Source organism: Amphiura filiformis, chromosome 11, assembly GCF_039555335.1.
Source record: "Amphiura filiformis chromosome 11, Afil_fr2py, whole genome shotgun sequence".
In the NCBI taxonomy this organism is placed as follows: domain Eukaryota; kingdom Metazoa; phylum Echinodermata; class Ophiuroidea; order Amphilepidida; family Amphiuridae; genus Amphiura; species Amphiura filiformis.
This window is the reverse complement of record NC_092638.1, coordinates 17,989,241-17,995,240: the sequence shown is the minus strand read 5'-3', so window position 1 is coordinate 17,995,240 and position 6,000 is coordinate 17,989,241.

The following is a 6,000-nucleotide window of genomic DNA, read 5'->3' as shown; positions in this document are numbered from 1 at the left end:
TAGGTCCTACGGGGCTCAAACTCGGTGGGTGGGTGTAGTTCTGTCCTGGCAAGAAGATGTCTATGTTCGTTAAGTCATCCGACCACGGGGTCCCCTCCCAGGGGTCATCTAAGGTCAAATTACTAAAAAGTGTCGTATGGGCATGAAACTTGGTAGGTACAGTCAACATTTAAAGCAGCATTTTTGAAGGTCATTTTGGGGTCATCCAAGGTCACCACGGGTCATCTGAGGTCAAATTAGTAAAAGCTCATATATGGGCATGAAACTTGGTAGGTACAGTCAACATTTAGAGTTATAAGTTTAGGTCATTTTGGGGTCATCCAATGTCACCCTGGGGTCATCTGAGGTCAAATTAGTAAAAATTGTCATATGGGCATGTCACCATCAGCCTGGTAATCGCGCCCAGCCGAGAACCGCCAAATATGGGTAACCGCCTAGTCTATTTTAAAACTGATGCATCAATGACTATGTTCATCATGTCATATAGAGGCCTTGCATGCGACGTATCATCCCGTAAATATGGCGGACTACTCAAATGCATTCAACAAAAGCATGATTGCAATCTACCGTGACAGTTCGTCTCACACACATAATCCTGCACTACGATCAAATAGGTTGATGACAACATTTGATTGAATGGACTGCACTCCGCCATAACTACGGTGAAGGACACCGGTTGAAAACCTTTGTTTGGAGCCAATCAATAATTTCATGCAGGGCCTCCATTAGGAAATGAATTTGGAGAATACCTTCTGTTAATAAAATACTATGCTGACCTCACGCTTCAGTAATTTGGAAATGATTGAGCTCAGCAATACATCAAAGAATGACTTCCAATACATGAAAACAAATAGATAATTAGCATATCGGAATAAAAGCTTGAGGTATTTCAATTGCAAGGCCCATTACTTATACACCAACAACAACATAGGCCTACAAGTGTATATCAGGGACCGTGTATAAAGGGACTGGAAACGGGATTATTGATAGCTATTGTCAAGCTATTGTTATCAGATTATCTTTCACGACCTTCGATTGTATGCGAGTTGCGCCGAGGGCGCGATGTTTGAATTTTATTATTTACTCATGTTGCTCTACAAAATATCAAAAAAAAAACCCATCAAAGTATTCCAATATCTTTTTAAGTTATGACAAATTGTGTAAAATGTCTCTATCCTTTGTCGAAAATAATTTCTGTGTAGCATCGAGAATCATTTACATAGGATTTTGGAGACAAAATGTGATAATTTTGTGGAGATACAGAATGCTAGAACAAACAAAATTATATTTTTTTTTTTTTTTTTACACCGTACGCTTGGTATTCCTACTGATTTCGATACTGAAATAATTCTTAAGATGATGTTCTTTGAAGATTTATGTTGGCATTTCTAGAGTCTGTCATTATACTAGCAAACATGTAGCACAGAGCATACCTTGAGACAAGGGGGTGACACTAAATTCACGGTTGTTCTATTAGCAACGCAAAATCTATGAAAAATTCAGCTGGTTTACTAGCAAGAAAGTGAGGCCAGTTATCGATCCGTTATAGCTCGTTATGAATAATTCATGTTCGACCCCTTGGATCATGTTAATTGAGTTTGGCAAATAACAACGTTGTTAGTTTTGCGAACTTTGCCTGTTCAATGAGAGTATAGCGCGCCCCAATACATCTGGGCACAAAACAGGCGAAAACGATCCAGTTTAATGAAATGGCGGACGGGTATTCCCATCAGGCACCAGTGATATGTTTTTTCAAAGAAAGTCTACTAATTTGATATGAAATGACATTTTGCAATAGCAAAGTCAAAATTAGGACTTGCTGTCAATAATATGAAGGAAATATGTGAAAGAGGCAAGGTGGGAAATACAAGTAGTATTTAAGTTATAATAACCTTTGATACCCGACCTGACCTTCCATCATGGCGCCTTATTCGTCTTTATGTATTTCTATTATGCTCTCAAGTAAAATAAAATACCAATCTGCTCTGAGCAGACAATGTTACTTGGCTCCCAGCATGAATTATTGATTTTATACGGAAGTAAAGAAATGCACAGTGTATGTGCATGATGTGCAAGCATACTCTCAAATATTTACGGTAAATCTGAATAGTGGTCACATGTTAACATATCATGTGTTCGGGAAATCACGTGGCAACATTTTAAGATTTCAGGCTTGTTTACTAGTTAATTGCCATTTGTACTCTTTATTATTTATCTTTGTTAATTAACATATATTTTAAATGCTGATAAATCGTGGTTGGCTACCCATGATATCTGTTAAATTCAATGTTTTATGAATATAATTCTACCACGCAGAGGGGTCACGCAGCAGAATTTCACATCACCTGACTTAGCTACATTTCGAAGCTCTGCTCTTCAAATTCGTGTAAATTTAAAAGTTTATACATTTAATATATTTAATATGATACTAATTTTTTGTTATAACCAACTGGTACACGAAATATACTAGCTTATTACCTATACAGAAAGGTGATTATCAGCCTTCACTCAGCAAATTGACATGCCCGGCATATGCAGCCATTCTCCGTCTGGATAACATGACTGTCGCCCTCAATACGTCTGGGCGCAAATTTAAATAACAATACGCTATTTACATATCAATGCGGCCTCATGCTAATTAAAGCTGCCCCATCCAGGAGTTCATCTATGCTTGAGGGCACACTTGGCTCATTTGCATGGCAGTCGGACTCTCCATTGTATTTGTTCATTTGTGTATGGAGAGCAATGGCGACTCTTCATTGTATTTGTTCATTTGTGTATGGAGAGCCATTCTTGGAGCCCATGGGACTCAGTCTAGGTCCTCAGGTAGAGTCAGACGCTGTATATACTAGAAACGCATATTCTTAATTCCGCGTTTATTCAATGTTAGCATTAAATTTGTATTGCCCGGCAGCGCGAGCAATGAAATGAAAATTAAAAAAAGTCGGGTTCCAGGTAGAGTCAGACGCTGTATATACTAGAAACGCATATTCTTAATTCCGCGTTTATTCAATGTTAGCATTAAATTTGTATTGCCCGGCAGCGCGAGTAATGAAATGAAAATTAAAAAAAGTCGGGTTCCACCTGAGTACATATTAAATGGGTGTAGAAAGTGTTCTGAAAATATTAATTAATTTAGACAAACATACGGGATATAATGAACCTTTGACATGACGCCATGATGACATGATTTTATTAGTCGTTTTATATCACCTATACCGTGTGTCATAATACCAATATTTTGTAATTTTATATAAGAACTAATATTTTGCATCATAAATGCGCAGTCCATAGGTACAAACGAATACTAATCTTCAAGATATTAAGCTTTAGAAGACTTCAAAATAACATGTCACTAAGCAGGTCATAGGTGGTGGCCTTGTCCTATTGTACTTGTTCATTTGTGTATGGAGAGCTCACTGACCTGTATAGAGGTCAATGGGGGCTAGAGCTTCATTACGGGGCACTATCGGTTTCAGGGCGTAGTTCATTGAACTCAACGGGCTGTTATTTGAAGTGCTTTTATGTTATTGCAAAACGGATCGTGGCGAAAGCTAATAAATAATTCATACCAGGGTTTAATTGATCTGGGATGCGGACATTTCATTATTCGCAAACCACCGGGATTCGATATAGGTTTGCGTTGTAAAATGAAAATGTGAATAAGAGTGTCATCCCCCTGCATGTAGGCTCATTTCGCAATGTACAAGACAAGCCAAGCGCAGTGTTGTAACTGTGCTTGGATTCGTACTATTGTCTGTCCAATTAACTTAGACACCCAGTTTTTGTTACTTATTTGAAAAAATATACACTTTCAAAGAAAGTCATGAAAGAAAAGTGTTAACATTCGCTGAGACCTAACGGGATTTTTGTGTTTCCAAAGCATTGAGTGAGAGTTTACCAGAAATTCTATTGAAATTGGAAGGTTTTTCTCAACACTTTAAAAATAATCCGGTAGAAGTTGGGTACCATTATTTTGGAAGGTCTCATTATACAGATTTGTAGGTATGGTGATTTTGGATAGTGAATGGATGAATAGTAAATTAATTATACTCCTCACCAAAAACATTTTATAAAAATGAAAAATATAATTCAGGTCATAAATGCAGACAGTGTTTCTAATTGGCATATATTTATTCTTAGTGTATTAACTCTGACAGTGATCCCAGCTGTCCCTCAACCAAATACAACAATTCGGCGCGGTATTTGAATCTTCTTCTGTGCATGCTTTTGGCTTGGCACAATTCTAAGAAAATACAAATTGTATGCCATATGAATGTTCTGATGTTATTGGTGAGGAGTATAATTCACAATAATATATTTATTCTTAGTGTATTAACTCTGACAGTGATCCCAGCTGTCCCTCAACCAAATACAACAATTCGGCGCGGTATTTGAATCTTCTTCTGTGCATGCTTTTGGCTTGGCACAATTCTAAGAAAATACAAATTGTATGCCATATGAATGTTCTGATGTTATTGGTGAGGAGTATAATTCACAATACACTCCAGACGCATAGTAACTTGCCCTATCATTTGTTATAATGCACCAACTGTGACATCTTTTGAGTTTAATAGAGGTTGTGCATGAAATTATTGATTGGCTCCAAACAAAGGATTTGAACCGGTGTTCTTCACCGAAATCATGGCACAGTGTAGTCCATTCAATCAAATATTGTCATCAACCTATTTGATCGTAGTGTATTTGTTATGCGTGTGATGACCTCTCGCTGTAGATTGCAAACATGCTTTTGTTGAATGCATTTGAGTAGACCGCCATTATTGTGAATTAGTAAAAGGATCAAAAAAAAAAGGGTGGAATCACTGATCAATATGCATGATTACAATGTTCAAACACCCTTACTGTAAATAGATTATCCCATCAAAAGTTTCAAGTCATTAGGAATATTCGGCTGGACCCAGATATCTTGCTGTAAATTGGTCAAAATTGAATAAAAGTAGACAAGGAAGAATATTTTTTCTTCGCTTTACTAATAATTTCTGTTAGGTCTGACCGTGTTTAGCCACTTTTCTTTCATGACTTTTTGCCAAAGTGCAAACTTTTCGAAATATATCCTAAAAACCGGGTGTCTAAGTTATTTGGACAGACAATAGGGTCTATTGATCAACGTATTATTCATGCTTGCTCAACTGAGGATAATTTGTAAACCAGCAACTCGCATGTTACAATGGATGGAAGGCGCACATCGTCATCATCCCTATATCTTCGTGTCAAAAATTGCCGTGATAGTACAGCGAATCATCTCGTTTTTCAACAGCTACGCATCGCGATTTTGTTCGAGATAGGCCGAGCGACTCAGGCTAAGCATACCATGACTATCATATGAGATACAACAGAGTTGCGATATTCTACACATTATTACGATTTGTGCATGCTCTAGTACCCCATATGATGTTTCTATTACAAGAAAAATCGATTTGTTTCAGGTAAAACCAGGGTTTTGTTTCCAGTACACTCACTCGAAAAGCAATACACTAATTAGCGGGGCCTTGCAGCTTGCTGTGGATCTTTTACTGCATTTTATAAGTAAAGATTTTGAAATGTAAAGTAAAAAATGTGATATATTTAATTTTGAGAATTACAATTATATAAAAGAACACATTTAGCCCATCCAGCTGCTTGTATAGAATATTCGATCGTGCACGTGTATATCACAATGCATATGTAAACTTTCTTTATCTGTGGCAACAATAGAATATTGATCACCAACGGAGTATGGAGCGGGATATGAAAAAATATTTATAATACAGGGCGTTGACACTGTGAGGCGTTTCCAGTCCCTCCATACAACAAGGTCCCTTATATAATGTAGCATGTGCACACATTATCATGTTGTGGATGGTGAATCAAGCTGGTCCGTACATGTACACATTCCCAAATGAATGCAGTGACCAGCCGGTGTTCACTCATAGGTGTTGTGCGTTTGGCAATTTGGGAGGGGTGGGGTCAAAATTTCAAATTGCTCAATACCCCTTTCAA